Source organism: Leucoraja erinacea, chromosome 7 (assembly GCF_028641065.1).
Source record: "Leucoraja erinacea ecotype New England chromosome 7, Leri_hhj_1, whole genome shotgun sequence".
Lineage (NCBI taxonomy): Eukaryota > Metazoa > Chordata > Chondrichthyes > Rajiformes > Rajidae > Leucoraja > Leucoraja erinaceus.
This window is the reverse complement of record NC_073383.1, coordinates 65982792-66010239: the sequence shown is the minus strand read 5'-3', so window position 1 is coordinate 66010239 and position 27448 is coordinate 65982792. Positions and strand designations below refer to the sequence as shown.

Genomic DNA, 27448 nt, shown 5'->3' with positions numbered 1-27448 from the left:
GGGAAGGGAAAGAAGGAGAAAGCAATTACTACCTAAAATTGGAGACGTCAATGTTCATACTACTGGGGTATAAACTACCCAAGCGAAATATGAGGTGCTGCTCCTCCAATTTATGGTGGGCCTCACTCTGGCCATGGAGGAGGCCCAGGATAGAAAGGTCGGATTCGGAATGGGAGGAGGAGTTGAAGTGCTGAGCCACCGGGAGATCAGGTTGGTTATTGCGAACCGAGTGGAGGTGTTGGGCGAAGCGATCGCCAAGCCTACGCTTGGTCCACCGATGTAGAGCAGCTGACACCTAGAGCAGCGGATGCAATAGATGAGGTTGGAGGAGGTGCAGGTGAACCTCTGCCGCACCTGGAAAGACTGCTTGGGTCCTTGATTGGAGTCAAGGGGGGAGGTAAAGTGACAAGTGTAGCAATTCTTGTAGCATAAACATGTACATCATCTGGTGTAGTTTTGGTGGGAATTCTAACCCGCTGAGTTACTCCAGCGTTTTGTGGCTATCTCTAGTTTAAATCAACATCTGCAGTTCCTTCTTACACAGGTTTGGGCTTTCATTGGTAATTTGTCATTGTGACAGAGTGTCCATTTACATCATAAAGGGACTTAGAAAAAGAAAGTATCATCCAGTCTGTGAGTTTTTAGCATGTGGAAGGAGAGTCATAGTCATATGGCCCTTCGGCCCTATTTCCCAATGCTGACCAACTTGCCTAATCTGTACTAGTACCACCTGCCTGCGTTTGGCAGTAAATTTGGCATTATGCAAAATGAAAAGCTAGATTAGCTTGTGCCAACCAGCCAGAGATGAGCATTCATTACAGAGCTGTGATTGAAAGCTGAGAAGTGTGGCAAGTCTAAATAGGTCCTTTTCAGATAAGAATGTATATTGGGCTCAATGGTACATAACATTTCAATGGATAGGTCGAAGTTTTACCTACGTCGACAATAGTTCCCGGTCCCCACTAAAACTGTGAAGCATGGATACAGGTTATTCGGCCCAACTCGGTAATGTCCCATTTGTCTGAGTGTGTTCCGTATTCCCCTAAACCTATCCTATCCATGTACCAGTCTGAATATCTTTTAAATGTTGTTTTTGTACCCACCTCTACAGCTTCCTCTGGCAGCTCATTCCACATATCCACCATACCCTATGCAAAAAGGTCTCCCCTCAGGTTCTTTGCAAATTTTTCCCTTTCACCTTAATTCTATACTTTGCCGAGCAAAGGGAAAAGACAGTGATCATTCACCTTATCTATGCCCCTCTTATTATATACCCTGGAAGCTTAGCCCGCAGCATCCTCTGCTCCAGGGGGAAAAGCCCCAGCCTATCCAGTCTCTTTTATAACCCAAATGCCCCAATTCCATTAATATCCCTGAATATCGTTTCTACACCCTTTTGTGCTTAGTCTTTCAGTCTTTTTGAGACTTTTCAGTCTCACCGATGTCTTGCACAGTTGTAATATGATGTCTAAATTCTTGCACTCCATATACATGAAAAAAGGACAATTTTGCTGCCAGTAGCAAAAGTAAAACCATATACAGGATGTGTTACTGGTGAGACAGAACCAGAAAAGTTATTCTAAAAACAGCACAAAAAAAAATCAAGCGATTATTAATTGGTTGAATATTGGTCTAGATCTTGCTGAATAATGTTGGTGGTTCCAAATAGAACCACCAGCATTTAGCCATTCAAACAGCAGAAAGGTTAGAACTTATATACATGCACCAGCAGAAACAAGGAACTGCAGATGCTAGTTAACAAAATAAAAAAGACAAAGAGCTGGAGTAACTCGATGGGTGAAGCAGCATCCCTGGGGAACGGGGATAGGTGATGTTTCGTGTCGGGACCCTTCTTCAGATTTGATACATAGAGGAGATATTGCAATAGAACTGTCAAAATGTAGAAACAAGGAACTGCAGATGCTGGTTTACAAAACAAGACACAAAGTGCTGGAATAACTCAACGGGTTTGAAGAAGGGTCCAAACCCAAAATATCACCTATCCATGTTCTCCAGGGATGCTGCCCGACTCATCGAGATACTCCAGCACTTTGTGGATTTTTGCATATATGCATTAAACACATAGATCAGCATTTACCATGGACCCAGGGAATCAAATAATTGAACCCCACCTTGTGAGTCCAACATTGTAGATGGCATGATTAGATTCCACAACATTTCAGACCTAGCCAGATCCTAAGACCCAATTTATTTTGATGGAAATTGTAGGGGCAGGCATCAGGAGGCAAATATGAATATTACTTTTTATTTAGTGCAATTGGATGTAACGGCATGGAAGCACTAGCGCCCCTTTTATTATTGACAGCATGGTGGTGCAGCACTAGAGTTGCTGCCTTACATCGTCAGAGACCAGGTTCGATCCTGACTATGGGTGCCGTCTGTACAGTTTGTACATTCTCCTCGTGCCTTGTGTGGGTTTTCTCCGGGAGCTCTGGTTTCCTCCCACACTGCAAAGACGTACAGGTTTGTCGGCTAATTGGTTTGGAAAATTGTCCCTAGTTTGTGGAATAGTGTTAATGTGTGGGGATCACTGGTTGGCGTGGACAAGGTGGGCCAAAGGGCCTGTTTCCATGCTGTACCTCCAAACTAAACTAAACACAGTAACAAAAGGCAATGAAAGTTCAATTTACTTTCTCAATGTACTTTGAGAAACTTGGGTGACCCGACATGTTGATTGAAAGAGCATGAACATTAACCAGAGTCATCTAATGTATTGTAAACTTCAAGAGCAATAAAACAATTCCTATACACAATTCTAGTTCACTACAGAATAAGGAAGCTATCTCAGAAAAAAATGAAACCCATTAAAATCATAAAATCCCACAAGGTCCCTTTAAAAATAATTTGTTTTTACAACCAGTAGCTGGGAAAGGATTAATGCGACACTACAAATTACATCAGCTAGCTGTGCTTTTTAATAAGCTCATTTTCTGGGTTTTTTTGCATGATGAACAGCATGCTACAGCTTTTTAAAATACACTGTTGTGATGAATTAAACATACAATGAGTTCCTGACAAACTCCATTATTTATTCTGTCAGAGTGACCTTTTAAATAACTGATTTGGACATAATCAGTACAAATAGTAAAGCTTTCATTGGCCCATTCATTCTTTTAATGACTCAAGTTCGGCTACTAAAAAACAACTAAGAAACGAAGCACGAATCCCACATTGCAGCAAGCTTAACAACATAATACACCAGATTTTGGCATTACCAAAGAGGAGTTAAGAAACGATTGTAAGGAGAGGGTAGACACAAATTGCTGGAGTAACTCAGCAGGACAGGCTGTATCTTTGGAGAGAAGGAATGGGTGAAGGGCCTGTCCCATGAGCATGCGACTGCATGCGGCAAGCGCGACCCAACATGGTCGCTTGAGCCGTACGGCCTCGCGGGGCCGGTCCCACTTCGATCGCCGGAGCCGTATGGAGCTGTGTGGAGCTGGTCCCGACATCGTGCGGGGCTCCAAAAAACTGACACTGTCCAAAAATTCTGCACAGCAACGGCCTGCCGGCCCGCAGCCGCATCGAGGCCGTATATGCACCGCCTCGACGGGCGTACGCAGCATCTCAACGCCGTACGCAGACTCTTGACGGTGTACACCTAGCGCGAACTTCCCGCGGACTTCGCTCGAATTTCACGTCAACTTGTACGGGATCACTCGACCTCCGCACGGCCCCCCCGCTTCTGGTTTGGTCGCGCTTGCCGCATGCAGTCGCATGCTGGTGGGACAGGCCCTGTACGGGGATCACTCGACCTCCGCGCGGCCCCCACTTCTGGTTTGGTCGCGCTTGCCGCATGCTGTCGCATGCTCGTGGGACAGGCCCTTAACGTTTCGGGTCGAGACCCTTCTTAGATGCTGGAATCTTGAGCAATAAATATAATTCATACGAACTGCTGGAGGAAATCAGTTGGTGAAGATGTATCTATGAACGGAAGTGGACAGACCTTTTGGGTCAGGACTTTTCTTCAGACTGATGGAGTAGATGAGAGATAGCTGGTAGAAAGACGTTGAGAGGAAGGGGTGGGGAAAAAGCTGGCAGGATCCAGGTAAGGTGGTGAATAGCTGATGAGTCAAGTGGGGGAGATATACAGTGGCTTGCAAAAGTATTCATACCCCTTGAACTTTTCCACATTACGTTACAACCACAAATGTAAATGTATTTTATTGGGATTTTATGTGATAGACAAACACAAAGTGGCGCATAATTGTGAAATGAAAGGAAAATGATACATGGTTTTCAAATTTTTTTACAAATAAAAAACTGAAAAGTGTGGCGTGCAAAAGTATTCAGCCCCCTTTACTCTGATACCCCTAAATAAATTCCAGTGCAACCAATTGCCTTCAGAAGTCACCTAATTAGTAAATAGAGTCCACTTGTGTATAATCTAATCTCAGTATAAATACAGCTGTTCTGTGAAGGCCTCAGAGGTTTGTTAGAGAACATTAGTGAACAAATAGCATCATGAAGCCCAAGGAACACTCCAGACAGGTCAGGGATAAAGTTGTGGAGAGGTTTAAAGCAGGGTTAGGTTACAAAAAAATATCCCAAGCTTTGAACATCTCACGGAGCACTGTTCAATCCATCATCCAAAAATGGAAAGAGTATGGCACAACTGCAAACCTACCAAGACATGGCCGTCCACCTAAACTGACAGGCCGGGCAAGGAGAGCATTGATCAGAGAAGCAGCCAAGAGGCCCATGGTAACTCTGGAGGAGCTGCAGAGATCCACAGCTCAGGTGGGAGAATCTGTCCACAGGACAACTATTAGTCGTGCACTCCACAAATCGGGCCTTTATGGAAGAGTGGCAAGAAGAAAGCCATTGTTGAAAAAAAGCCATAAGAAGTCCCGTTTGCAGTTTGCCACAAGCCATGTGGGGGACACAGCAAACATGTGGAGGAAGGTGCTCTGGTCAGATGAGACCAAAATTGAAGTTTTTGGCCTAAATGCAAAATGCTATGTGTGGCGGAAAACTAACACTGCACATCACCCTGAACACACCATCCCCACTGTGAAACATGGTGGTGGCAGCATCATGCTGTGGGGATGCTTTTCTTCAGCAGGGACAGGGAAGCTAGTCAGAGTTGATGGGAAGATGGATGGAGCCAAATACAGGGCAATCTTGGAAGAAAACCTGTTAGAGTCTGCAAAAGACTTGAGACAGGGGCGGAGGTTCACCTTCCAGCAGGACAACGACCCTAAAGATACAGCCAGAGCTACAATGGAATGGTTTAGATCAAAGCATATTCATGTGTTAGAATGGCCCAGTCAAAGTCCAGACCTAAATCCAACTGAGAATCTCTGGCAAGACTTGAAAATTGCTGTTCACAGACGCTCTCCATCCAATCTGACTGAGCTTGAGCTATTTTACAAAGAAGAATGGGCAAAAATATCAGTCTCTAGATGTGCAAAGCTGGTAGAGACATACCCCAAAAGACTTGCAGCTGTAATTGCAGTGAAAGGTGGTTCTACAAAGTATTGACTCAGGGGGGCTGAATACTTTTGCATGCCACACTTTACAGTTTTTTATTTGTAAAAAAATTTGAAAACCATGTATCATTTTCCTTCCACTTCACAATTATGCACCACTTTGTGTTGGTCTATCACATAAAATCCCAATAAAATACATTTACGTTTGTGGTTGTAACGTGACAAAATGTGGAAAAGTTCAAGGGGTATGAAAACTTTTGCAAGCCACTGTAGATGGAGACAGAAAACCAATCTAAAGGTGATATGTGGAGAAGACAAAAGAGTGCAAATGGTGGAATTTGATTAGAAGCAGAGGTAAGAAGTGAAGTGTAGAACTAGGAGGAGGAAGGGTGGGTAGAAGGGAACTGAGGGCGGGAGGGCGAGGTGAAGAAGAAAAAATGGGGCACAGAGTAGGAAGGAGTGAGTGACGAGTGGATGGAGGAGGTTGAGGAGAAGAACTTCAATTTTCAAGATTCAAGATTCAAGATTCAATTTAATTGTCATTTGGACCCCTAGAGGTCCAAACGAAATGCCGTTTTGTACGTGTCCTCACTCTGGCAATGACAGTGGCATCAATGTCTAGGGAGGGTAGTTAGACATCGTCAGGTTGGAGATGATCACTGGTACTTCTGTGGCACAAATGTTATTTGCCATATTATTCCAAGCCTAAATGCAATTTGGTCTTGCTACAAGAAGGCTTGGGCTATTTCATTTGCCAAGGAGTTATGAATGAATTGTCAGTGAGCATACCTAATTTTGGACATTCATGATGCAACCGCATTTGGCCTAGAATACTGCCCAGCAGTACTTCTGCAATGATGTTCCATGCCTGGAATGACAGCTCAAACTCGAGTTATTGTCCCATGTGACAATAAACAGACCTTTGAACCTTTGTACCGAGGGACAGTGAAAAGCTTTTGTTGCGTGCTAACCAGTCAGCAGAGGCCAAGCTGGCCATCCGCGAGTCAAGGCGCCAGACGGTGCAGGGCTCTACCCGAGCCGGCTGCCTGTCCCTTTTCCGGGGATACATCCATGCCCGGGTGCGGATAGAAAGGGAATACACCCTGTCTACGGGCACCCTGAGGGAGTTCCGCCACCGCTGGGCACCGAGGGGGGTTGAATGTATCCTGGACAAAGATTGCAATATAGTTGCTTAGCATATTTGTTTGTCTTGTATTATGGTGGTGTTTTGTTTTTTTTATTATATTGTAAATACTATTTTAATATTTGAATAAATATTTTTGATTAAAACATTTTTTTTAAATTTTTTTTTAAACAGTCAGCAGAAAGATAATACATGATTTCAATTGAGCCATTCAGTGTACAGATACATGATAAAGGGAATAATGTGAATATCAGAGTTAAAGTAAAAAAATGTGGCTGTAGAAGTAAAGATTTAAAAGAGTGGGGTGATTGTAATGTTTGATTGCAAATCCACTTCTGGGACTAGCACACAAAGAATCACCTAGGTTGGGCGCCATCTTGGAACTTTCCTTAGGTTTGACTAAATGGCCTTTGTGCATGTATATTTTATTCCACCGTCAACGCCACCACTCTTTCCCCACCATTCTGGACCCTCCAACAAGGGATCGATAAATGCATGGCTTTTATCATTGGAGGTCTTCTCAGTTTATCTTATTTCATTGAGATAAGATCCCATTGTACCCACATAAATCTGTTGAATCTCTGCCTAAAGTACAACAGCTCAACCAGGAATTAATAGAATTGTCATTCTCCATCGTCTCAGAAGAGAAATATCCTATTCGTTAGATTCAGAGACTGAAACTGCAGATGTACTTCAGGCATGTTCATGTCAAAGCTTTGGACAATAATAACTTAATTTATCCGAGCTCCACACAATATTGGCCAAACAAGTATATGCCTATATAATTGCTTGCTGTAACATCCGGTGTTTTGTATTTAAAGACATCAAACTGCACTGAACACTAACATTTACTAGTTTCTCACCATTTATTAAAAAAACTGTCTATTCTTCCTGCTAAACTGAATGGTCTTGCATTCATCCATTACATTTCATCTCACACCTCCTCATTCATTCATTCATTCATTCATTAACTACTGTATGCCCGTTTACAAACTTTTTGTTTCAGCTTCGCAGCTTATTTTCCAACCTAGCTTTATACCTTCAGATATTTTCAATAGTAAATTCTCACCTTCTGACCTCTGACTCATGCATTGTGGAATTGGAGTTACAGCTTGGGAAAGTTTGTCAGCTCCCTAACTGTAATTCTAAAGCATCAAAGTCAATTGTTGCTTGCATGCATTATTCTTCTTGCAGCCGGTGAGAGTGATTTGACTCCATCAAAATTGAACCAGTTTCAAGATTTTAGTAACTCAAGATTTTCCAACAATGCTAACTCTGTATTTTGGATGGCAATACTCAAACATGTTGATGATTCCAGGTAGTGTATCGATTTTTTACATTTCCCACTCTACCAAAGATCATTCCTTTCAATCAAATATTCCTTTCACCTGTATGCTAAATGCTGGTAATGAAACAACATTAGGGGCAGCATGGAGGTGCAGCGATAGAGTTGCTGCCTTACAGCGCCAGAGACCCAGGTTCGATCCTGACTAGGGTGCTGTCTGTACGGAGTTTGTACGTTCTCCCCGTGACCTGCGTGGGTTTTCTCCGGAACCTCCGGCTTCCTCCCACACTCCAAAGCCATACAGGTTTGTAGGCTATTTGGTTTGGTAACATTGTAAATTGTCCCTAGTGTGTGTAGGATAGAGTTAGTATGTGAGGATCACTGGTCGGAGCGAACTCAGTGGGCTGAACGACCTGTTTCTGCGCTGTAATTCTAAAATAAACTGAACTATTGTAGCTGGACTGTAAAATATTACGTAGTAATATATGTCTGCCTCAGGTCCTTCTCCTGCCAGACAAATGTGTCCAATTTATCGACTATAATTTCAAAAGACAGTACCAGGCAGAATATTTTTAATCACAAATGTAGTAACGTGTAATTCTAGGTCGTGGGGCGAGATATTCTGCCACAATGTCCAAAATGACTGGGGTATCACCACACTAATGCCATTCCAAGGGCATGATTACAAATCCTAGACAATAATCTTGCCTGGAGGTCATGAAATGTATATTCATTACTCATGTTCGACGCAGACGCAGTAGGCCAAAGGGCCTGTCCTTGTGCTGTAAATGCTGATTACATGATATGCCTTGGCTTCCTCTGGGAGCCTTGCCATCACAAAATCTAATTTCTGGCAAATTCCATTCATTCGACATCATATCGAGTAAACGTTGAATACTGGGTACGTTAAAGGCTAGAGTACCAACATCATGTTTGGTATTGTACTGAAGACTGGCGTTCCAAAAATAACCATGTCTCTAGCTATTCTATTATAGTTGTGGCACCAGCATTTAGACGATGTGAAAAAATTGCCTGAGTATTTCCTTTACATAAAAGCGCGATAAGCAGTTTGCTAATAGTGCTCCCAATAAGCAGCAAAATGGTGAATGAAGACACAAGAGACCACAGAAGGAGGAAATCAGTGGAAGAGCATCTCAAGATTCAAGATTCAAGAGTTTTATTGTCATGTGTCCCAGATAGGACAATGAAATTCTTGCTTTGCTTCAACACAACAGAATACAGAAGGCATGAATACAGAACAGATCAATATGTCCATATACCATTATATAAATATATACACATATGAATAAATAAAACAGATAAAGTGCAAATAAACAGATGGGCTATTAATGTTCAGAGTTTTGTTTGAGTTGAGTTCAATAACCTGATGGCTGTGGGGAAGAATCTGTTTCTGAACCTGGACGTTGCAGTCTTCAGGCTCCTGTACCTTCTACCTGAAGGTAACGGGGAGATGAGTGTGTGGCCAGGGTGGCGTGGGTCCTTTATGATGCTGCCAGCCTTTTTAAGGCAGCGACTGCGGTAGATCCCCTCGATGATAAGGAGGTCAGAGCCGATGATGGACTGGGCAGAGTTTTCTACTTTTTGTAGTCTTTCCCACTCCTGGGCGCTCAAGTTGCCTTACCAAGCCACGATGCAACCAGTCAGCATGCTCTCTACTGTGTACCTGTAGAAGTTAGAGAGAGTCCTCCTTGACATACCAACTCTCCGGAATCATCTCAGGAAGTAGAAGCGCTGATGTGCTTTCTTTATGATTGCATCAGTGTTCTCGGACCAGGAGAGATGTGCACGCCCAGGAATTTGAAGCTCTTGACCCTTTCCACCATCGACCCATTGACATAAACAGATCTGTGGGTCCCCATCCTACCTCTTCCAAAGTCCACAATCAGTTCCTTGGTTTTGCTGGTGTTGAGGGCCAGGTTATTGGGCTGGCACCATATGGACAGTCGCTCTATCTCTCTTCTATACTCTAACTCGTCCCCATCAGTGATACGTCCCACAACAGTGGTGTCATCAGCGAACTTGATGATGAAGTTCGCACTATGACCAGCTATGCAGTCATGAGTATAGAGTGAGTACAGCAGGGGGCTGAGCACGCAGCCTTGAGGTGCTCCCGTGCTGATTGTTATCGAGGCTGACACATTTCCACCAATTCAAACAGACAGTGAAGTCGAGGATCATGAGATGAGGAAGAGGAATTACTGTATGTCCCGTTGCAGGTTCTCCAAAATGCAACAGGCGCTGTTCGACCCATTTGAGTTTCTTAACCTGGTTGTATTCATTAAAGTGATGAAAGGTATTAATGTCAGGAAGTCATGATACAGTTTATAGACTGGTTGGGGCACATTTAGAGTAGTACGTACAGCTCTGGACACCCCATTATGGCAAGAATGTGGAGGCTTTGGAGAGGGTGCAGAAGATATTTACCAGAATGCTGCCTGGATTAAAGAGTATTAGCTATAAAGGTGAGGATGGACAGACTTGGTTTGTATTCTCTGCAACACTGGAGGGTGAGGGGAGACCCGAGAGAAGTATATCCATTTATGAAAGGGATAAATTGGGTAGTTAGTAAGAACCATTTTCCCCAGGGTGAAATTGTCACCTGGATTGGATAGATGTGGATCATCTGCATGTTGATGAGACCAGTTCATCTTAGCATCGTGTTCAGCCCTGACATTGCGGGCCAAAGGACCTGTTCCTGATCGGTACTTTTCTATATTCTATGGATGTTGATATCTGTGTCTTTCAGGTTAGCACTTTGTTTTTTGACCATTATGTCAAATTCACCAAGTGCACCGAGGCCTATAACATCACCAAAAATATGTTTACTTCTAGCCAGCAGAAATAGGATACATTTAAAACATATTGCTAAATGAGTTAATATACAGGTCTGTCAAAACTAATCTTTTTCAATGCAAAACAATGTTCCTTATTCTATCTGCACCGAGCACTTCCACAAATCCTGGAGGCAATTACACAAGTTCCAGGAAAGTTAAGAGCAACATATGTTCTGAGGTTTCATTTTAACTGTATTACAAAATAAAACGTGGAGTGGTCTCAGAGTGGAAAGATAAGCCTAATAACAATAATAATACCGTACTTATTCAGTTACCAAACAGACTTGTTTTTACACCTGAACATTTAGATGGGAAATCTGGAGACTTGTTATTTTCTTAAATATGGGCATTGAGGATCATAATGATTATAATTATCGTTATAACAAATAGAAACATAGGTGCAGGAGAGGCCATTTGGCCCTTCGAGCCATTCAATATGATCATGGCTGATCATCTAAAATCAGTACCCCATTCCCCCCCATCTCCCTTGATTCCTTTAGCCCCAAGAGCTACTGTAAATTTTAACTCTCTCTTGATTTTAACTCAGGGCAATCTTTGAACGTTAATCAGTTCGTGACTAACGTACTATACTCCACACCTGGAGTATTGCGTACAGTTTTGGTCTCCCTCCTCCCCTCCCTCCCTCCCCCCCCACACCTCTCACCACCTCTCTCCACCTCCCCTCCCCCACCACTCTCTCCTCCCGCCTCTCCACCTCCCTTGCCAAAGACATTCTTGCCATAGAGAGAGTACAGAGAAGGTTCACCAGACTGATTCCTGGGATGGCAGGACTTTCATATGAAGAAAGACTGGATAGACTCGGCTTGTACTCGCTAGAATTTAGAAGATTAAGGGGGGGATCTAATCGAAACTTACAAAGTCCTTAAGGGGTTGGACAGGCTAGATGCAGGAAGATTGTTCCCGATGTTGGGGAAGTCCAGAACAAGGGGTCACAGTTTAAGGATAAAGGGGCAAACATTTTAGGACCGAGATGAGAAAAAAAAAATTCCCACAGTGAGTGGTGAATCTCTGGAATTCTCTGCTACAGAAGGTAGTTGAGGCCAGTTCATTGGCTATATTTAAGAGGGGGTTAGATGTGGCCCTTGTGGCTAAGGGGATCAGGGGGTAAGGAGAGAAGGCAGGTACAGGATACTGAGTTGGATGATCAGCCATGATCATATTGAATGGGGGTACAGGCTCAAAGAGCCGAATGGCCTACTCCTGCACCTATTTTCTATGTTTCTATACCAGGAATAATTCCAACTCTCAGGACATTTATAAAAGCATACAACCATCACAGCACAGAAGCCACTCCACAATCCATTGTGCCCGACTTTGCTGGAGCTAGAGTTTCAGTCAGAACAATGCAGCTTGAGCCTCTCTCAGTAATGCTGCAATAATATTTCCTCTCAAACACTTGAGCATTGCCTTTATGAAAGCTATGACTCCCTCTGCTTTCCCAACCCCTAATATTCGGCCTTGCCTCTTTTCCGCTTACGCTAGAGAGTCAGGGCAGTGAAAAGAAATGTGGAAACAAAGAACTGCAGATGCTGGTTTATACCAAAGATAGATGCTGTTGTAATTCAACAAGTCAGGCATCATATGTGGAGATAAAAGGATGGGAAACATTTCGGGGTTGACAAAGGGTCCTGACCCAAAATGTCACACATCCTTTTTCTCCAAAGACGCTGCCTGACCAGCTGAATTACGCCCACACGTTGTGTCTATCTTGAGAGAAAAGAAAACTAACAAAGCACAGATAGCTCCTCACCAATACTACGTAAATGCTGGGATCTTCTGCCAGGCCTTTGTTATGAGGATTTTGAGATTGGTAAAGGAAAGGGGGAGAGTGGTGGTAGGACAGGGGGGGGGGGGGGGGGAAGTCTGCAGTCCAAGAGGAACACTAAGCCCAGAGAAGCATTGCCCCCATTCCGCATCCAAGTCAAGTCAAGTCAAGTTTATTTGTCACATACACATACGGGATGTGCAGTGAAATGAAAGTGGCAATGCTCGCGGACAAACAACAAAACAACCAAACAAATTATAAACACAATCATAACACACATATTGTTTTACATAATAAATACTGGAAGGAAAAACGTTCTGTAGAGTTAGTCCCTGGTGAGATAGGCGTTTACAGTCCGAATTGCCTCTGGGAAGAAATTCCTTCTCAACCTCTCCGTTCTCACCGCATGGCAACGGAGGCGTTTGCCTGACCATAGCAGCTGGAACAGTCCGTTGCAGGGGTGGAAGGGGTCTCTCATGATTTTGTTTGCTCTGGAGTTGCACCTCCTGTTGTATAGTTCCTGCAGGGGGGCGAGTGAAGTTCCCATAGTGCGTACCTGCCATCATACCTGCCATCATCTCCACTATGGTCTTCTCTTTAGCCTGTTAATCAGAATCATTGTGCTGGCCTTATGCAAGTGTCATATCATTGTCTGTTCAGAAGAAGAGGTTATGGTCTGGTTCCCAAGGGCACAGAACGTATTGGAAGCGGATTCATTTCTGCAGTCAACTCAAGCCAGCCTGCTTTCTTAAATCAGGGAGACTCACTATGATTGAGGAAAGACTCATGAAAGACTCATACATCACAATAGTCTTTCAAGAATGATGAGTGATAAAACACCAGAAGATAATGCCATCTGGACTAAGAGATATCAAATGTCCCCTGGTTGGAAAAATGTAAAATAAGTCAGATAACAACTCGAAAAGGAAGGCAATGTGAACAGTTGTGTTTTATTAAAACATTGATTTTGGTCTAGAGACACGAGGAACTACAGGTGCTGGAAACTTGAGCCAAACACAAAGTGCTGGAGTAACTCAGCAGGTCAGGCAGCATCTGTGGAGGGAATGGATATGCAACGTTTCAGGTCTTGGTGTCTGAGGAAGTGTCCCAAACAGGCTGTTAGCTGTTACTCCAATGTTAGCTGTTTGCTAGGTGAAAACGAGAACCTGGTGCAACTTGGGTGGGGGAGGGATGGAGAGAGAGGGAATGCAAGGATTACTTGAAGTTAGAGAACTCAATATTCGTATCACTGGGTTCTAAACAGCCCAAGCAAAGTATGAGATGCTGTTCTTCCAATATGCGATTAGCCTCACTCTGACAATGGAGGAGTCCTAGGACAGAAAGGTTAGTGTGGGAATGGGAAGTGGAATTAAAGTGTTTGGCAACCGGGAGATCAGGTAGATCCAGGCGGACTGAGCAAAGGTGTTCAACAAAATGATCACCCAGTCTACATTTGGTCTCACCGATCTTGAACAATGGATACAGTAGATGAGGTTGGAGGAGTTGCAAGTGAACATCTGTCTAACCTGAAAGGAATGTTGGGGTTCCTGGGCAGAGTCGAGGGAGGAGGCAGCATTTCTGGATAAGGTGACTTTTGTGTCGAGACCCTTCTTCAGACTGGGTGTGAAGTCTGGATTTGAGTCTGAAGAAAGGTCCCGACCCAAAACGCCACCTATTCCTTCTATCCAGAGATGATACCTGTCCCGTTGAATTACTCCAGTATTTTGTGTCTTATCTTCAGACTAAACCAGCGTTGGCAGTCCCTTCCTACACTTTCCCTCCAGTGTTCCACAGTAATCTATCCTCGCACCCCTCCCCTTCCTCATGTACCAGACAACCTTTGTTAGCATCAGGCGGGGAGGTAGGATCAGTTTCTGCAGGTATTCTGACAACACCCTGCTTTACCTCTCCACACCCTTGCTACTTTGCAGAATGACACAGCTTGTTAGACATCCTGAATAAGTGGCAGTTTCATCTGGTTTAATATTGAGAGAATAAGAAACATCATTGTCGGAACCTTCAGAAACCCTGAATTTACCACCGATTTCAATCCAGAGACCTATGGGATCCCGGGTTGCCAACCATTTCAACTCCCCTTCCCTGTCTGGGATGGGCCGCCTCCATTGCCAGAGCGAGGCCACATGCATATTGGAGGAACAGCACCCCATATTTCACCTGCATGGCTTACAACCTAGCGGTGTGAACATTGTATTCTCTAATTTTAAGTAACTTTTATTTACACTCCCCTCCACTACCCCCTTGCCCTTTCTCCACCCATCATTTTACCAGCTCCACAGTCCTCCACATCGTTTCCGTCTTGAGTTCACACCATCCCTAACCAACAATGCGTTTACCAGGCACCGCCCTGCCCGGGATCATTTATGGCCAGCCTTGGTTTCATTCTGGTCTTTGCCCCCAGTTCTTCTCCCTCCCTACCCCACCCCCTACTTTCAGTCTGAAGAAGGGTCCCAATCCTAAACATCAGCCATACTTTTTCTCCAGAAATGCTGCTTGACCTGCTGAGTTACTCCATCACTTAATCAGCATGGTGCTCCTTGTTTATACACTAACCATTGTCCAGCCATCCACCACAATTCCTTGTTTCTGAAGTTTTCCTTATCAAAAACAGATGAAAACTTTTGTTTGCAGTTTCCTATGCAGTATTTCAATACAATAATGTTCACCGTTTAAACCATTGATAGCAACAAAGTGTCATGGGGTCAAGGAGAAAACGTTCACGTCCCCTGTTTTCAACAATCTTTCCACCACCACGCACAGGAAGCACAAGAAGCGCAAGACAGACACCATTGTATGCAGATGCCGAGAAATGTGTTCAGCTCTGGCTGAACAACGTCTAATCGTGTGTGTGGACTCGATAAGAAGAAGAAGCAAAGTATCATAATTTGAGCAAAAATAAAAGGCTGGAGGAATTCAGCAAGTCAGTCGGCATCTGCGGAGGGAATTGAAAGTTTGTGTATGGTTGAAGAGCCTTCACAAACATGGAGTGGGGGATGAAAGCTGGAGAAGAGAGGTGGGGGTGGGGAAAAGCCTAGCAAGTGAGCAGTGGAAATGTGTAAGAAGGAACTGCAGATGCTGGTTTACACAGAAGATAGTCACAAAATGCTGGAATAACTCAGCGGGATAGGCAGTAGCTCTGGAGAGAAGGAATGGGTTACTTTTCGGGTCGAGATCCTTCTTCAGACTGAGTCGGGGGAGATGTGGAAGAGTACAAAGAGCATGGAAAGTGTGAAAAGGACAGATCAAAGCAGATGATGGTCAAGGAAAATGTAGAATAGATCATAGAGGGAAATGAGAGATATGGAAGGGTAAGGTGTGAAAAGGAGAGATTGAAGGGGATGTATATCAAGGAAAATGTAGAATAGATCATTGTTAGCTGAGTGAAGGTAACATGGAGGCATACAATCAATAAAATTTAATCAGGGTAACAGTCAAACCAGTCGGAGAACTGGGATGGGGGAGGGATGGAGAGAGAGGGAAAGCAAAGGTCACTTGGAGTTAGAGCAGTTAATATTCATACCGCTAGTTTGTAAGCTCTCTGTCCCTCCTTCACCCTAGTTTGACTTGATCCCCTTTGATCTCTCATTTTCCTACTTTACCCTTCTTTATCTCCCGTTTCCCTCTCCCAACTCTCAGTCTGAAGAAAGGTCTCAAACCAAAATATAACCCATTCCTTCTACCCAGAGATGCTGTTGGTCCTGCTGAGTTACTGCAGCATTTTGTGTCTATCCTCAGTGTTAACCAGCATCTACAGTTCTTTCCTACAAAAACAGTAAAATTAATCAGGAGGACAGTGAAACTAATCAGAGAACTAGGGTGAGCGAGGGACAGAGAGAGAGAGAAAGCAAGGGTTACTTTAAGTTAGAGAAATCATTATTTATACCACTGGCTTGTAACCTGCCCAAGCGAAATGAGAGGTGCAGTTCCTCCAATTTGCAAGTCAAGTCAAGAGAGTTTTATTGTCATGTGTCCCAGATAGGACAATGAGATTCTTGCTTGGATCTTACTCACAGTGGTGGAGGCTCGGGACAGAAAGGTCGGTTTGGGAGATGGACACAAAATTCTGGAGTAACAGCAGGATAGGAAGCATCTCTGGAGGGGAGCGGGTGACGTTTCGGGTCGAGACCCTTCTTCAGTCTAGAGAAGAGTCTCGACCCGAAACGTCACCCGTTCCTTCTCTCCAGAGATGCTGCCTGTCCCGCTGAGTCACTAAAGCATCTTGTGTCTATCTTTGATTTAAACCAGCATCTGCAGTTCCTTCCTACCCACATGGTCAGTATGGAAATGGGAGGGGAGAATTAAAGTGCTTAGCAACCGGGAGATCGGGTAGGCTTAGGTACACTGAGTGTTTTATTTGTTTGTTTATGAAGAAAACTGACAGTCATACCAGATACTAAAATGCAAAGAAGCCAGACTTTGAAGTTATTTCCTTAAAGACTATGAACAAGAATTGAAATTGGTAAGCATTTCACACCCATAGTGCCGGGAGCGCCTCAGTCTCAGGCATTTGGGTGGAGTTGTCTGCTCTCCAACCACATTTCAAGTGGCGGACAAGGAACTAAAAACAGACGAAATGTGTAGGAAGGAACTGCAGATGCTGGTTTAAACCGAAGATAGACACAAAAACCTGGAATAACTCAATGGGACAGGCAAAATCTCTGGAGAGAAGGAATGGGTGACACAAAAAGCTGGAGTAAATTCTGAAGAAGGGTCTCGACCCGAAACGTCACCCATTCCTTCTCTCCAGAGATGTTGCCTGTCCCGCTGAGTTATTCCAGCTTTTTGTGTCCATCTTCAAAATGAAAACAGAGGCATTGATGCAGACTTTCAGGTTTATAAATAAAGATCCAAGGGAAAGTTTAGGCCACAGTAAAGATGCTAGATACTGATTATTTAATATGTGTAGGAAGGAAATGTTGCTGGTTTACACCAAAGGTAGACACAAAGTGTTGGAGCAACTCAGTGGGCCAGGCAGCATCACTGGAGAAACAGGATGGCTAATGTTTCGGAGCAGAACCCTTCTTCTTACTGAAGGTAGAGGGGAAGACAATTTGGAGGAACAGCACCTCATATTTCGCTTGGGCAGCTCACAACCAGCGGGGTATGAACGTTGATTTTATCTAATTTCAAGTAACCCCTGCAATCCCGCTCTCCCCTCTTCCCCACCCAAGTTGCCCTACCAGCTACATGTTCATAGCCCAGTATCTCTCTCATTATCATCTCTTCCCCAGCTAACAATGTACCATTATGGGCTAAATCCTTCCTTGGCCATCTGTTGCCCACCCTGATCTGTTCTGGTATTTTCCTACCTCTGGTTCATGATCACAAGTGATAGGAGCAGAATTAGGCCATTCGGCCCATTAAGTCAACTCCGCCATTCAATCATGGCTGACCCCGGTACACGTGGCACTAAGCTAAACTCAACTCAGCTATTTACAGACTATATTCCCAAACCAACACAGTTATAAATTATCATAGGAACACGCGGCAACTAATCATATAACATTCCGACTTAAATTTGTAATGAATTTTTTTTATTGCCATTGTAGAAATTTTCTATTTAATATTTAATTTATTATCACCATAACAGTCTGCTTTAAAACAAAAGACAACTAATGATGAAAAACCCTTTAAGGAAGATTAGGAAAAACGTTCTAAGGAAGCATCATTGATCCACATTGTTAATTGGTTTCTCTTTCCGCAGTTGCTGCTTCTTTTTTCAAAAATGCTGCTTTCTTCCCTGGTGCTTTGATGAATGTTTATATTCATCAATTACCATTCAAATTCACAAAGACTTGCACAGTCCTGAACAATTTAAAACAAATGCCTCTTTTTGAATTGAGCGTGATTACTCTTTCCTACTGTGTGTCATGTGTTTGTCATTGTCAAATTGTCAGCATTCAATGTACTGTACCATTTATTGAGCACACTTAAACGTCAAAGAATGTGCATGAAAGAGTGTCTGTATTCTAGAACCAGATATCCAATTTGTGGCATTTTCGTGTGATCTAAAAATAATCCACATTGCTTGTGGATTCGAAGGAAAAATTTGTGAGAATTTGTGACTATTCTGAATCTGAATTCCTTTATTGTCATTCAGACCTTTCGGTTTCTCATTAGGTTTAGGTTTATTATATGTCATGTGTACAGAGGTACAGTGAAATGCTTTGTTCTGCATGTTATCCAAACAAATTCGATAATACTATACATCAATACAAGCAAGTCAAACTCTACAATTGGTAGAGCAAAGGGGAAGATACAGAATACAGAAAATAGTTCTCAGCATTGAGGAGTGATAGTTCCAGAGACAAAGTACACTGTCCACAATGAAGTGGGTTGGAGAATCAGGCTACTCACTAGCTGATGGAAGGACGCTTCATAAGACTGGTAACAGAGGGGCCACAGCTGTTCCTGGGTATGGTGATGCACACACTTTCTAATTTCTACATCTGCACTTTGCTGTAAATTATCAAATCCTAGCAAGTTGAGCAGCATTACTCCAATGCAATTTATGTCAGAGAGGATTCTTTTGAACTTCTACAGGTGTACAGTAGAGAGCATATTGACTGCTGGCATCACGGCCTGGTTCGGCAACTTGAATGCCCAGGAGCGAAGAAGACTGCAAAAAGTTGTGAACACTGCCCAGTCCATCACTTGTTCTAACCTCCCCACCATCGAAGGGATTTACCAGTCGCTGCCTCAAAAAGGCAGCCAGCATCATCAGAGACCCACACCATCCTGGCCACACACCCATTTCACCCCTGCCATCAGGAAGGTGGCACAGGAGCCAGAAAACTCTAACGCCCAGGTTAAGAAACAGCTTCTTCCTACAGCCATCAGGCTATTAAACACTACAAATAAACTCTTAACATAGATTATTATTTTTATTATTGCATTATTTTTTTTTATGTGTACGTATATTTAAATCTCACCAGGGAGGTTGGCTTAGTTCTTGGGGATGAAGTTGGATTCATGGGAGGTGGTCTTGGAGGGAAGGATGCTCCTCAAACTGCGGAGCATCGTGGACAATACAGCTCACCCCTCTATGACACACTGGTCAACCGGAGGAGTACCTTCAGCAACAGACTGGTTCCACCAAGATGCAGGACAAAATGCCACAGGAGATCCTTCTTCCGTGTGGCTATCAAACTTTACAACACCTCCCCCTTCTGTTGTGGGGTAGACTGATTCTGACCCCTCTTCCCTCTCACTACCCCCCTCCCTTCCCCCATCCCCAATCTTTGCACGTCCCCAAGTCTTTCCACTCGTCACTTTAATTGCATGTATTTGTGTTTTTATGACTGTTGGTAGATCAATTTCCGTATATGTGAGTATGTGTATATATATACACACACACGTACTGAACTTTTTTTTCTCATTTATTATATTATTTACAGTATACTAGATTTACATATTCTGCTGTGCTGCTGCGTAAGGATTTAATTGGTTTATCTGAGACATATCACAATAAAACACCCTTGACTGTCTTGATGCCCGTACTGTTTATTACAGCGTCAGTAGACTAGCTAAATGTGGCCTTGTAGTGTACTCGTTCAAAACAACAGACATGATCATGTAACTCAGTGGGTCAGGCAGCATCTCTGGAGAAAAGGAATAGGTGATGTTTCGGGTCGCGGCCCTTCTTCAGACGCCTATTCTTTTTCTCAGGAGATGCTGCCTGGCCTACTGAGTTACTCCAGGTTTTTGTGCCTATCTTTGGTCATGTATTTGGATCAAGGCCCAAAACATGACCAGAGCAAATATCAGGGTAAAGCCGACAGCTCAACATGCTGAGGCACCAATGTGATACAGGAAAACCCTCTACAATTCTTTACATATATTGAGCTCATGAATAAATAATAGCAACTGGAGAAATAAAAATCTGCTCTGTGTGTTGAATAAATGTACCAGGCCAGTGAGAATCACATCAAATAAATCAGCTAGGCTGCTGCCCTCATCAGTTGGTACTGGCACCAGCTGGTAGACTATTTTCCATAAATTATCATTTCCCAATATTAAGTTTCTGCATTTCATTACTGAGTGGGGAATTTTCCTGCAACACACCAAAGACTTTCCATGTACATAGCACCAACGCATCTGGGGATAACGCATTAGCAGTAATCATCTGCATGTAATATCATTTAAATTTTGTAGGAAGGAACTGCAGATGCAGAACTGCAGGTTCATTGGTATCATATAAAAATAAATTGGATAGGCATATGGATGAGAAGGGAATGGAGGGTTATGGTATGAGTGCAGGCAGGTGGGACTAAGGGGAAAAAAAGTTGTTCAGCACGGACTTGTAGGGCCGAGATGGCCTGTTTCCGTGCTGTAATTGTTATATGGTTATGCTGGATTAAACCGAAGATAGACACAAAAAGATGGAGTAACTCAGCGGGCCAGACAGCATCTCTGGATAAAAAGAATATGTGACATTTTGGGTCGAGACCCTTCTTTGTTTAGTTTTTTGTTGTTGTATTACATCTCCTCAAAGATAACCTAATGACAAAGCAAGCTGGAGTAGCTCAGCGGGTCAGGCAGCATCTCTGCTGAAAAAGGATGGGTAATGTTTAAGGTTGGGACCCTTCTACAGATTTAGAGTCTGAAGAAGAGTCCCAATCCAAAACATCACCTGTCCTTTTCTGCAGAGATACTGCCTGTCCCACTGAGTTACCCCAGCACTTTGGTATAAACCAGCATCTGCAGTTCTTTGTTCCTACAATGTAGAGATTCTTTGTCATTCAATAGAAGACAATAATCCATTCTTTTCCACAATCAATGCAATTTATCTGCTAATACTGCAGGCGGGTATGAAGCACCACGACAGCAAGTGGTTCAAGCCACTGGAGGTCAGGCCACGCGCCACTAAATGATCAACAGTAACTCACTCCACAATCCAATGGCCAGAGACAACTTCACCTGTGGAAGCTGTGGGAGGGTCTGTCTGTCAAGGAAGGCCTAGTCAGCCACAGCAGGAAATGCAATCACATTCTCCTCCCCAAACAGGACAACGTCAAAGTCACACCAGCATCTCTCTATGAATATTGATTTCTCTCACTTCAGGTAGCTCTGTCATTCTCTCTCTCTCTCTATACTTCCCCCACACGTTGCACTAGCTGCTCGTCTCACCCTACAAACCAAAGATCATAGCTACAAACAGCTAACAGTGGCCCGTTTCCTTTATCATTGTTGCTTTTTTGCAAATCTTTTACTCATTGTTCTTTATCTCTCCACATCATCGTCTATGTCTCTCGTTTCCCTTATCCCTAACCAGTCTGAAGAAGGGTCTCGACCCGAAACATCGCCCATTCATTCTCTCCAGAGGTGCTGCCTGGTCCCGTTGAGTTACTCCAGCTTTTTTGTGTCTATCTTCGGTTAAAACCAGCATCTGCAGTTCCTTCCTACACATCTCTCTGTTAGACGGATGCCAGCAACCAACCAGGCCTGCTCGCAAGTGTGGTTTACAGACACAAAAAAAAACTACAGATGCAGCAATCCTGAGCAAAACACAAAGTGCTGGAGGAACTGAACATAGAAACATAGAAACATAGAAACATAGAAATTAAGTGTAGGAGTAGGCCATTCGGCCCTTCGAGCCTGCACCGCCATTCAATATGACCATCGAAAGGATATAGGTTGCAAATACTGAATCAAGCTCCCATGTATGGGACTGAGGACCCCAGAAGATCAGAGGCAGCAGCGTTTGAGGTTGCGCTACACGCTGGAAGGGGTGGCTGATCATCCAACTCAGTATCCCGTACCTGCCTTCTCTCCATACCCCCTGATCCCCCTTAGCCACAAGGGCCACATCTAACTCCCTCTTAAATATAGCCAATGAACTGGCCTCAACTACCCTCTGTGCCAGAGACTCATCACTCTCTGTGTGAAAAAAGTTATTCTCATCTCAGTTTTAAAGGATTTCCCCCTTATCCTTAAGCTGTGACCCCTTGTCCTGGACTTCCCCAACATCGGGAACAATCTTCCTGCATCTAGCCTGTCCAACCCCTTAAGAATTTTGTAAGTTTCTATAAGATCCCCTCTCAATCTCCTAAATTCTAGAGAGTATAAACCAAGTCTATCCAGTCTTTCTTCATAAGACAGTCCTGACATCCCAGGAATCAGTCTGGTGAACCTTCTCTACACTCCCTCTATGGCAATAATGTCCTTCCTCAGATTTGGAGACCAAAACTGTATGCAATACTCCAGGTGTGGTCTCACCAAGACCCTGTACAACTGCAGTAGAACCTCCCTGCTCCTATACTCAAATCCTTTTGCAATGAAAGCTAACATACCATTCGCTTTCTTCACTGCCTGCTGCACCTGAACGTGTTTGGAACATCTGTAGAGGGAACGGATGTTCTGGATCAGGGCCCTTCTTCGGACTAATTGAGTCCATTCCCTCCACAGATGCTGCCTGGCCAATTGTATCTTTGCATGTCACTTTAATGACATACCTTTAACTAGGAGGAATCAAGAGTCATTTATTAGGGTACCTTAGTGCTGAGACTGCGAGTTGTTTTAACCGCAGGGACTCTGGGGGTTGTGGGAATTGAGCAGATAAGCAGATTTGAAGCCAGCCATGAAAGTTGTGATGATCTTCATGAATGAAGTGGCGAAATATACTCGGAGGCTTTCTCCTGAACCTACTTCTTGCCCTCTTTGGATTTCTAAGTGCACGGTGGCGCTGCTGCCCAAACCTTACAGCGCCAGAGACCCGCGTTCGTTCCTGACGACGGGTGCTGTCTGTGTGGAGTACGTACTTTCTCCCTGTGCTCCGTTTTCCTCCCACACTACAAAGACCGGCGGCTTTGCACAGGCCAATTGGCTTGGTAAAATTATAAATTGTCCTCAGTGTGTGCAGGGCAGAGTTAGTGGCGCGGACTCGGTGCCGCGCTGTATCTCTAAACTAAACTAAACTAAACTCAGTGAAATGGAGCCATGCAGAAGGGCCAGTTCTACCGCCGCACATGAGATGCAGCCTGGGCGCAGAGAGCACAGGAGATGCAGCCTGGGCGAGGCCTGCTCAGATGGATAGTTGTTGGTTGGTTCTGCCGGCGGAGCTCAACAGTCTCGCCTTGCCCAACATTTCCCTGCCTTCAACAATCAGGAAACCAGATTGCTTGAGCGTCCGATCCGTACTGAAGGGGGAGTTGGCATCAAGATGATGCCGGGTACATGAAGAAAGTTAGGTTTGTACCAGAGGATTCCTGACACTAACTGAGATACACACACCTGGACGCTGGGTGACGGAGATGTGCTAGGGGGGGGGGGGGGGGGGGGAGAGAGACGGAACATACGAGTTTGCCATTCACAATTTTATGGATACCTGTGTATAACAAAATATTCCCACAAACTGAAGGCTTCCCATTGGAAATGCGCCCACGCTGTATATCTTCAGGTACGTTTAACATTCTGCACGACAGTTTTGAAAGACAGTCAGTTCTATCCACCAGCTAATATCTTTCCACCGACAATTATAACGAAAAACAGTTTAATTACCAATTCTGATATTTCTTCCGTATCTATACACGCATTAGATTAAACATCATTTTGATTGATTCTTTCAACATTTGCAGACGTCAGTAAAATGTGATTTGGGACAAGTTATTTTTTTTCTATTACACGAGTCGGCTTCATAACTTAATAGATATCATTAAATGTGAATTATTGGGATTACTGCTGCCTTTCCTCATTTTACCTAACGCGTTAACAGGATGCAAGAACAGAATCCACCACGTACTCAGTCCACACACTGGCTCCGATTCAAGACGCCCATTTATTTATAATCCAATTGAATAAATCGATGGAAAATGTGGACGGGGAAGGCAAAGTTGCTGCAAAAAGTCTCACCCGCTGTAAAGTCGTTCTTCCCAGCCCTTACAGTGAATGAGGAAGTGGGAGTGTGTAAGTGAGAGAGGGAGGGAGCGTGAGGGAGTGAGTGTGAGTGAGAGAGTTTGTGAGTGAGGGAGTGTGAGAGAGGGAGTGTGAGAGAGGATTAGAGAGAGAGAGGGAGTGTGTGTGAGAGAGAGGGGGTCTGAGAAAGATGGTGAGAGAGAGAGGGGTAGAGAGAGAGAGAGTGAGTGAGTGATGGATGAGTTTCCCCTGTTGGAAAACTAAGTTAGGTTTGGAAAGAACCCGCAGGTCGAGCTGTCAAACCGGCTGCTTATTCCAGCTCACAGCTCGCTGTCGCCTTCCAGTAGCTGGCTTGGTTTGCAGTGGCACGGTTAGTTCCAGACCCTGCAACAAACTAATACTTTCACCGCAGACCGCCAAGCCTCGCCGCTCACCCGTTGCACGCTGCAACCTTGATATCGCCCGGCCGACAATTGCGCACGGAGAACAAAAGCTGCAACTCGTCTTTGTGCAAAGGATGATCGTCAAACAAAACGCACTGACATTGATCTAGAGCTGCACATCTTAATATTCAGGCAATAACGTGGTTTGCTTTTACCTGTCTGGAAGGAGGCGGGAGTGTCAAATACCAAGTTTATCTGACGTTAACCATCCAAACGGTGGTTGCAGAGAGAGCAGTGAGAATGGGCTGCGAGCAGGTCGGATTTCCAATCGAAATACCTCCACCCCTCTGGGGCGGGACTAGGTCGCGCTACATCATCCAGAGGGAAGTATGACAGGTGAATCTCATAATCAGACTTCAGTATCCAGTGAGAACTGATGCTGCCGCACCCGCTGAGTTTCTCCAGCACTTTTGTCTGCCTTCTGTCTCTCTTGGTTCAATGGCAGGGTTCTTGCCTCTGAAGTGGTATAATGGTATATGGACACACTGATCTGTTTTGTAGTCGATGCCTACAATGTTCTGTTGTGCTGAAGCAAAGCAAGAATGTCATTGTCCTATCAGGGACACATGACAATAAACTCACTTGAACTTCAACCTGAAGTGGGGACTTCAGTTTAGTTTATTGACACGTGTACTGAGGTACAATGAAAAGCCTTTGTCGCGTGCTAACCAGTCAGCAGAAAGACAAAACATGATTACAATCGAGCAATTTACAGTGAATAGATCCATAAGGGAATAGCGTTTAGTGCAAGGTTAAGCCAGCAAAGTCTGTTCAAGGATAGTCCCTGGGTCACCAATGAGGTCCCTGAATCTGGGGGTGTGCGTTTTCACACTTCCTTTTGCCTGATGAGAGAGGGGAGAAGGAATGGCCAGGGTGTGACTCGTTCTTGATTATGCTGCTGGCCTTGCCGAGGGCAAAAGCTTTTCACTTTACCTCGGTACATGTGACAAAGAATTAAACTGTTCTGCCCAACAACCACCAGGGATTTTCGGCTCTTGAACACTACAAATGCCAACTAAACTTTGAACTATGAATTGTCTTGGTTTGCAAAGTTTAGTACCAGGCTCTTGAACACTACAAATGCCAACTAAACTTTGACATATGAATGGCGGTGCTGGCTCGAAGGGCCAAATGGCCTACTCCTGCACCTATTTTTTTCTATACATATGGTTTCTCAATTGAGAAGAGGTTCTTAGCTTTTCTTTAGCTGTCCCTTGGGATCTAGGATCACTTACTTCCAATCCAGTTCTATATGTTCAGAAGTGGTAGCGGCGGCCTGTCGTGGATCTAGGCACATTTACCACAGGTGGAGTGGGATGTGACTGACTGTTCTGTGTATATGGTGTCCACCTTAGTTTAAAGGTAAAATTCTCACTTCACTGCTCAGTAATTAATCCATGGTTGACTCTTAACTGCCCTGTGAAATGCCACGGCTCCATGGAATTAATTCAATTCAATTCAATTCAATTCAACTTTAATGTCATCGCACAAAATACAAGTATCAGTACAACGAAATGCAGTTTTGCGTCAGTCCGTAGTAGTTGTACATAAAGAGAAAAAACAAGGAAAAAAAAATAGAAAGAGAGAAGATACAGAATAATCAGGAAATACAGAATGATTAAACACAGGGGGACGGAGGGACCAGAGAAGTCTATCGTCGGGACTCCGAGTTCAGCAGTGTGATTGTGTTGTTATAGAAGCTTTTCCTCATCCTGCTGGTACGTGACCTGAGGCTCCTGTACCGCCTCCCTGATGGGAGGAGGGCAAACAGTCCATGGTTGGGGTGTGTGGGGGGTCTTGATGATCTTCCCAGCCCGTCTCAGACACAGTTTTCGGTGGAGGGCATCCATGGCAGGGAGCGGGGCACCGATGATGTGCTGCGAGCGGTTTTTACTCCACCCGCTTGGAATAGTGCTTATCCTGTCCGCAGCAGTGCAGCTGCTGTTTTGGACCATACCATGTGAAGCAGGTGGTCAGGATACTCTCTATGGTACAGCGGTAAAAGTTGGTCAGGATCTGGGGGGACAGGTGGGCTTTCTTGAGCCTCCTAAGGAAGTAAAGGCGCTGCTGTGCCTTTTTGATCAGCTTGGAGGTGTTGAGGGACCAGGACAAGTCCTCCGAGATATGCACTCCGAGGAATTTATAGCTGGAGACGCGCTCCACCTCAGTCCCGTTGATATGGATGGCGGTATGACTGCCTCCTCTGGTCTGCCTGAAGTCGACAATAATCTCCTTCGTCTTTTTGGAGTTGAGGATGAGGTTATTGTCGGCACACCAGGTGGTCAGGTGCTGGATGTGGGGGGTATATAAATACCCCCCACATCCTCCAAACAAAAAGATCTGATGGTGCTTGAGCTCCCAGTTCTCCAGCTCGGAGACAAGAGCCCAACCTTTGAACCAGGGGTGGTGGCTTTAATATGGTTGTGGACAATATAGCTAAACATGCCACACAATGGCAATGCATTGTACTTTGACTCGTAAATTTGGTTTGTTTGACTTCCATGGGACCACATTTCAGAAGCAGGGCACAGCATGCTTCTACAATTATACTCTGTGTGAGCACCAAGGAACAAATTCCCCATGTGTTTTTAATCATTCAGTGGCCATTGTC

At 44.2% G+C, this 27448-nt stretch overlaps 1 protein-coding gene across 2 annotated transcripts in view; it reads right to left on the bottom strand.

Annotated features, from left to right (window-relative positions):
* Positions 1-25122, bottom strand: part of lypd6 (LY6/PLAUR domain containing 6) — a 197275-nt gene extending 172153 nt beyond the window's left edge. The window contains exon 1 of one of the 2 annotated variants that reach the window (XM_055638704.1): positions 24993-25122. The gene's annotated coding sequence lies outside the window, so the exon portion shown is untranslated. The remainder of the gene's footprint in view (positions 1-24992) is intronic. The other variant, XM_055638702.1, reaches the window with a different exon arrangement.
* Positions 25123-27448: the final 2326 nt, after the last annotated feature.